The following is an 8264-nucleotide window of genomic DNA, read 5'->3' on the forward strand; positions in this document are numbered from 1 at the left end:
TTCTGCCGCTCTACGGAACTAGTCTACTGACTCTAATAGGTTTTTTTTTTTTGTTGTTGTTGAGTCCTTGGATTTTTGTATACACTATCATAGCATCTGCATTTAGCAATAGTTTAACCATCTCTTTGCCAACCAGGATGTTTTTTATTGCCTTCTCTTGTCATATTGCCTGAACAATCACTTCCAATAAAATAGTGAATAAAAGTAAGCATACTTTTCTGTTCCCTGTAAGCAAGAAAAATACTTCTAGTCTTCCTTCATTGAGAATGGTTTTGGCTTTTAATTTTGTATATATACTTTTCACTATGTTGACGAAAGTCCCTTCCATTCCAATTTTGCTAAGTGTCTTTATCAGGAAGAGTTGTTGGATTTTGTCAAATATCTTATCTGCATCAATTGCTAAGATCATATGGTTCTTGTTATTTGCTTTGGTTTTTTGGTTTTTTTCCCCTAAAATTAATTTTAATGAAAATTTACCGAGATTTTGGATTTCCATTCATTCATCATTGCACTTTTCTCCCTGCCCACCCCTCCCCTCCAGTTCATTCTTGTCTTTGAAAAGTAAAAGAAAAAATTTTTCATTGTTATACAATCCCTCCCCCCAAGTCCACTCCACTATACTGCCCTCATTCTGGACTCCTGTCATGATAATAATACCTGATCATATATACCTTTTAAACAGTGTTCTCTCTCATCTGTTTCAATGCAGTGTTCACATTAGTAAAGAGTTGGAAACAATGGAAGTGCCCATCAACAAATGAATGAATAGAGAAGCTGTGGTATATTCACACAATGGAATAATACGCTGCATTGAAAAACAAGGAGCTCATGAAATATTATACAAAATGGATGATCCTGGACGACATTGTGCTGACTGAAATATCTCAGATACAAAAGGACAAATACTGCATTGTGCCACTGTTGTAAAACAGGACTGACATAGGGGTTGGGGTGGGAAGGACACTGAGAAACTTGGGATAAGTTATTTGCTTTGTTAATGTGGTGAATTACTTTATTTTTCTTATGTTGAACCATCCTTGCATACCTGCTACGAATCTTATTTGATCATGATGAATTATTTTTTTTATGTACTTTTGGATTCTATTGGCTGGGATTTTGTTAAAGATTTTTTTGCAACTATATTCATGAGAGATATTGGTCTGTAGTTTTCTTTCTTGATAATATCTTTGCCTGGTTTTGGTATTAAGGCTATGCTTGGTATGTTTTCTTCTTTTTATATATTTTTTAAGTAATATAAGTAGAATTAGTGATAGAGGCCCTCTAAATATTTGGTAGAATTCAGCTGTAAAACCATCTGGTCTAGGACTTTTCTTATGGGGAAGTCATGACCTGTCAGCTGTAAAACCATCTGGTCTAGGACTTTTCTTATGGGGAAGTCATGACCTGTTCAATTTCTTCTTTTGTGATGGGTCTGTTTAAGTGTTTTATATCTGTCTTTGCAATTCAGGTAGGGCATGAGTTTCAAGGAATTTGTCTATTTCCCCAAAGTTTTCAATTTTATCAGAGTATAGCTTTTCATAGTATTCCAATATTTTCTATTTCCTTTTATCTGGTTCTGTTGTGATGTCACGTCTACCATTTCTTTATCAAGTTATCTGTTTTGTCTTCTTTTTCCTTACTCTCTTTTGCTAATTTTGCAGGTCGTTTGTCAATTTTATTGACCCTTTTGAAAAACCAGCTCCTGGTCTTGAGTTTCAAATGTTTTTTCTATTTTCTATCTCATTAATTTCAGCTCTTTTTCTTTTAATATATTTTCTTCTAGATGCTATAGGATTTTATTGTTGTTGTTTTTCTTTTTTGAAGGAGTTTCATTAAATTTTTCTTCTTTGTTCCTTTTTTTATGTGTGTATCTGTTACTATGAACTGCCCCCTGAATGATTGCCTTAGAAAACCAAGAGGTTTTGATATGTTGTATTTTCATTTGTTTCAAGGAACTTTTTTTATTTCATTCTTTATTTCTTTCACAATCCAGTCATGTTCCAGCTGAGAGTTATTTCCTATCCACATGGTTGATTTTGTAAGCTCTACCCTAGTATGTTTAATTTCTAGTTTTATAGCATTGTAGTCTGAGAAGATATTTTCTATTATTTAATTTATTTTTTTAATTTGCTGAGGCTTGCATTACATGGAATCTATTCTGGTAAATGTACCATATGCACTTGAGGAGAAAGCTAATTGAGCTTTAGCTGGGTTCAATACCCTGGATGCATCCATAGTATAGTTTAGACATTCTGCAACTTTGTTGAGTTTCTGTGAAGTTGCCCTATCTTTTGTTAATAGTGGTGTGTTGAAGTCTCCTACTACTATTGTGGTGCTGTCTTTTTCTTTCTTCAATTCTGTTAATCATTGTTTTATGTGTTTTGCAGTTCTTTCATTGGGTGCATAAATTTGACTAACGTCTTCTTGATCTACTGTGCCTTTAATCAGTATGTAATGTCATTCCTTACGTTTGATGGTGGTTTTCATTCTGAAATCTAATTTATCTGAGATTAGTATTGCCATGTCTGCTTTTTTGAGGTTGCTATTTCCTCGATATATTATTTTCCAGGCTTTAATTTTTAGTCTTTCTTTTCTTCTTCTTTTTTAATATGTCTCTTGTAGGCAGCATATTATGTGCTTCAATTTTTATTTTTTTTATCAGTTCTGCTGGGTCTTTTTTTTTCTCTTGGTTAGCACAGTGAGTCCATTCACATTAAGTGTAATTACTGTCAGGTCAGGTTTTACTGCTGCCATTTTTCTGTGTTTCTTTTTTTTTTGTTGTTGTTTCTTTTATTATGGTCCATCCATTTTCCTTTGACATCTCTGTGTGAAGGACTTCATTTAAAATTTTGGCCTTGTTTCCACAAATTCATTAAGTTCCTTTTTTCCTGCAATGTATCTAATTTCACCTTCATTTTTTATGGAGAGTTTTGCTTGATATAGGATTCCTAAGTGCCCATCAACAAACGAATGGCTAGAGAAGCTGTGGTATATTCACACAATGGAATACTATGCTGCATTGAAAAACAAGGAACTCATGCAATATTATTCAAAATGGTTGACTCTGGAGAACATTATGCTGAGTGAAATATCCCAGTCACAAAAGGACAAATATTACATGGTGCCACTGTTGTAGAATGGGACTAACCTCGGGGTTGGGGTGAGGCTGAGTAAGATGGGTTCAATAATGTATATTGCACTGAAACAGAGGAGGGAGAAAACTGTTTAAAAGAGATATGTGACTAGGTATTTCTGTCATCACAGGAGTCTAGAGCAATGGCTCCATGGTGGAGGGGACCTGGGGGAGGGTTTGTAAAACAATGAAAGAATCTTTTCTTTTACTTTTCCATAATTTTTGACTCATGTACTTATAACTTGTTAGTTAAATTTGTGTCTTCTAGGTTGCAAACCCCCCATGATACATCTTCAAGGATATGAACATGTACAGCTAAGCACAATTAAAAACAGTGCATCTGAATTCCAAAATCAATCTCCATAATAGTCTATGTGTTTCCTACTGCCAAAGGGGCCCTTTAGAGTAGTGAGAGAAGATCTTCACCCTGAAACCCACAGCATCCCTTTTCAGCAGGAAGTAGCTAAGAGAATACGCCATCCCCTCTTCCTTATGAATCAGGGTGAAGTCTCTCTCAAGGAGGAGTGATAGGGAATGGCAAAGGACACACTGACAAAGGAGACTAATTAGAACTGACTTTGACAAGCACTGTGGCAATTGGACAATTAAAACAGACATTCGGATGGCGGGGAAGAAGAAACTGGGGAGGAGGGTAGAGAGAATGGTGCAGCAATGAAGGATTGAAAACCCAAAATCCCTGTAAATGTTCATTAAAACTAATAAAATTTAATAAAAAAAATAATTGTTTTCTTTCCGTTTTCTGTATATGGCATCCCATTGTTTCCTGGCTTGCATGGTTTCTGCTGAGAAAACAGAACTTAATCTAATTGTTTCCTCTTTGTAGGTGATTCTGTTTTTTTCACATTGCTTTTAGAATCTTATCCTTATTTTTTACTTTAGAGAATTGGACTATGATGTGTCTTGGTGTTTTTCTTTTTGAGTCTAGTTTACTTGGTGTTTGCTGTACTTCTTGAATGTGGATTTTCCTATTCTTCAAAATACCTGGGAAGTTTTCTTCTAGTATTTCTTCCACAATTTTCTCAGTGATTTCCCTGTCACTCCCCTGTTCTAGAATCCCAGTCATTGTATGTTGTTCCTTTTGATGTCATTCTACATGATTCTAATGTTTTCTTCATTTTCTTTATGTATTATCTCTGACTTTTCTTCTAACATTTTTCTAGTGAGGCTCTTGTTTTACAATTTACTGACTCTTTACCATCTCTTCATTGCTACTTTTTTTTCTACCACAGTATTGGACCCTTCTGCTACTTCGGTCTTAATGATCTGGACTGCATTTTTATGCTTTTCTATTAGTTCTAGTATTACATTGGCTGTATCCTCTCTGTTTTAGGGTGATTTTTTTTTAAGTTCTTGTACATTTTTATCTATATTATCAATTCTTTCTTCCATTTTTTGTGTTTTCTTCCATAGTTGTTTAAGTTATTCTTCAACAATGTATTTTTTTTTTCTGGATTGCTGTTCCTTGGTTATTTGCTGTTTTAATGGATTCCATTATTTCTTCCATGATTTGCATCTTCTTCTATAGCTGTTCAAATAACTCTACATAAACTTATTTTTTCTGGTTCTCTCTATATGGGGTTTCATTGTGTCTGCCTTTTTAGGAGAATAGTTATTTTGGTTTTGTTCTTTTTTTTTCATGATGACTAAGGCAGACTGCTACTTTCTTGATATTATTCTTAGTAGATATTAGGTTGTTGTAACTCTATAATGATCCAGGGTATAGAAATGTTTTGCAAAGGACCTGTATATTTGTGCTCCCTTCTAGGATCAGGTCTGCACTTTAGACAGTAGTCTTTCCCTGAATGGCAGAAGAAGGAAGTCTGTTTCCTTCCAGAAACTGCATCTTGACTCAGCTTGGCCTGGCCCAGCCCATTCCACTTGAACTTAAGGGATCTCAAGTGGGGTAGCTAGACAGTAGTTTTTTGCCTAAAGAACCTGTGATATTGGTTCTTCTGGTGCTGGAGAGTGGGGGACGCAGATGGGTGGTCTTCAGACAGCAGGGAAGGGTCTCCAAATGGTGGGGAAGATGTCCAATGCTCTTGAAGGGACTGTGGTTTGGGTCACACTGAATCTGCAGCCACTCAATGTGGCTTGTGATTCTGTCATCAGCCAGAGTCTGAGTGAGCCTGGATTTAGCCACAGCTGTTAGCAAATGCTAGGGAGGCAGTGGCTGGAAGGTGTTCTCAGGCAGGCATGCCACACAAGCCTTGGCATTTTGCAGCAAGTGGTGGCAAGGTCTCTGATGAGCACAGGAGAAGTGCACACCTCATGAGGAGTGCCACCCTTGCCAGCAGCATATATTTGAATAATGGTCACGTTAATGGGTCTTCCTTGTATGTGTATGGATAGTACCATATCACTCACAACATTGTATTTGAGGATAGTACTTGAAATAGACTTTTTAAACTATGAATGAAACACCATTCTTCTGTTTTTCATCCCTAGCCTTCAGTATGGGTTGTATCTTCATGCTAAGAAAACAAGGAAGTGTCAGAGCTGGTTTGGCTGTAGAGTGTGGTGAAGGGTACACTTAATGGTGCATGGAAGGAAAGCAAATTAGCAGGAAGATAGAAGATGATTAGGAAAGATGAAAGAAAAACTGGCAAAGGAATCACTTCAGTGCACTAGTTTAAATGACAGATGAAGACCTGTTGTAGATTTGTGGTAATGGGCACTGAGCAAATAAGGTAAAATTGATTGCTTGTTTAGTAGCAAAATAAAAACTATTTGGTGAATGAGCAAAAACTTTTTTAAAAAGGAAACAATAAATCTTACCACTGGACCTATAGGTAACATTATGATGGATGGAGAAGAGATTGAAACTGTCAACAACTTCATCTTACTTGGATCCACAAGTATCATCTTACTTGGATCCTTGGTATCAACAGTCAGGAAATAGGAGACATATTTCACTGGGAAAGTCTGAAATTAGAGATCTCCAAATTATTGAGGAGTAATGATGCCAGTTTGAAAACTAAGGTGCTTCTGATTCAGGTCATTCTTTTTTATAACTTGCTATCTATCCAAGAGCTGGACAATGAATAGGGATTACAGAAGTAGAATTGATGTCTTTGAGTTACGGTGTTGGAGAAGAGCACTGCCAAAAGGTGAGAATAATGAGACTTCACGTAACACACTTCAAGCATGTTGCTAGGAAGGTCTATTCCTTGGTGAATAACATCATACTTGAAAGAGTGGAGGGTTGGCAAAAGAGAGAAACACCTTCAACCAGGTGGACTGACATTGTGACTACTGCAATGAACTCTAGTGTTTCAGGAGGTGTGAAGATGCCACAGAATAGGACAGGGTTCAGATCTGTTCTTCATACTGTTGCTATAAGTCATATTTGGCTAAATGATACCTAACAACAACAATAACAAGAAAAAACCAGAAGAATGTGATAGCGTCTATCTACAACCACTGACCACTTTCAAAGTATATGATCCTGGAAAGATGATGGATAGTGTGAAACAAAACATAAACATTTAAAAAAGACCAGTCTTACTAGTTTCATAGCTACTGGTGAGTTCTCAAGACTATGGTCTTTATTTATTCATCAACCTGGAATAACCATTCATTGCCACTGAGTCAGATCCAATTCATGGCAAACCCTTTCACTAGTTTTCAGAGGCTAGAAATCGCATGGGAGGAGACTGTTCGTCTTTCACTCACAGAGCATCAGGTGAAGTCCAGCTACTGGCCTTTGGATTGGCATTGCAATTCTTTACCCATTATGGCACCAGAATAGGAACTATTATTGTTGTGTGCCATCAAGTTGAAACTGGTTCCTAGCTGACCCTCCAGAGATAATAACACACTAGAAGATTACCTATCCTCTTACTGAGCAGTTGGTGGATTTGAAGCTCATGCTTTTGAGATTGTAGCATAGCTTATTACCTCTAGGTGTCTTGAGCTCCTTCTGTAGCTATAAAGGCTGTTATTGTCATCAGGTCACTTGTGACTCATAGAAACCGTGTACAACAGCTCTGAAACCTGATCTATACTGGGCCAACCTTATTATCTCTGACACACCTACCCCTGTTACCCCAATCACTGAATCAATTCATCTCATCCAGAGTTTTCTTCTCTTGTGCTGTCTCTCCACCCTCTCAAGCATGATGTCTCTCTCCAAAGGCTGATCCCGTCTTGCAACATGCCCAAAGTATGTCAGATGGAACTTCAGAATCTCTTCTCTAGCACCCCAGCTCAAAGGCTGATTCTCCTTCTATCAACCCTAGTCATTGTACAACTTTCTGATGCATAGCAAGGAATTGCAGAGACCATGGCCTGGATCAGGTGCACCTTAGTCTCCAGACTAACATTGTCTGCTGGTACCAAAAGTGTTGATTTTGAAGCCTAACAAACTGAAGCAGTTAACAATCTCAGTCTTTTCCTCATCTATCATGATGCTGCCGATTAGCTCAGTGGTAAGAATCTTCGTATTTTTTATGTTGACGTTCATTCCATTTTTAAATCTGTAGTCTTTAACCTTCTGCTGCAAATGTCTCAGGTCCTCCTCAGTATCAACAAGCAAGGCTGTGTCATCTGCATAACACAGGATATTGATGAGTCTTCTTCCATCCTGATGTCACATTCCTCCTCATAGAGCCCAGCCTCCCAGATAACCTGTTCTGCATATAGATGATTTGTTCTGCATACAGATAGGATGCATCCCTGGTATACACACTTACTGATTTTGAGCCATGCAATGTTTCCTTGCTCTGTTCTGATGACTGCCTTCTGGTTCAAGTATGTTTCACATAAGCACAATCAAGTATTCTAGGATTACCATTCTTTTCAGAGTTAGCCACAGTTTGTTATGATCCACACAGTCAAATGCCTTCACATTGTCAATGAAACACAGATAGACATTCCTCTGGTACTCACTGCTTTCAACCAAGATCCATCTATCATTAGCTGCCTTGAATTAAAACAAGATTGGTTTCCAGTGTTACTGTATGTCATTGTGTTTATGACATTGACTTAAAAAAGATGCAGCTGCACCTGCTCATGCCCTTTTCCAGTGTACTGTCTGTCTGCTGCTTGTCAGGATGTTGTATTCAGCTGGAAATGTCACACAGAGCCACAAAAGATTTTACTGTATTGGTAA

Source organism: Elephantulus edwardii, unplaced genomic scaffold, assembly GCF_000299155.1.
Source record: "Elephantulus edwardii isolate Elephantulus edwardi_28Jun2011 unplaced genomic scaffold, EleEdw1.0 scaffold00172, whole genome shotgun sequence".
Classification (NCBI taxonomy): domain Eukaryota; kingdom Metazoa; phylum Chordata; class Mammalia; order Macroscelidea; family Macroscelididae; genus Elephantulus; species Elephantulus edwardii.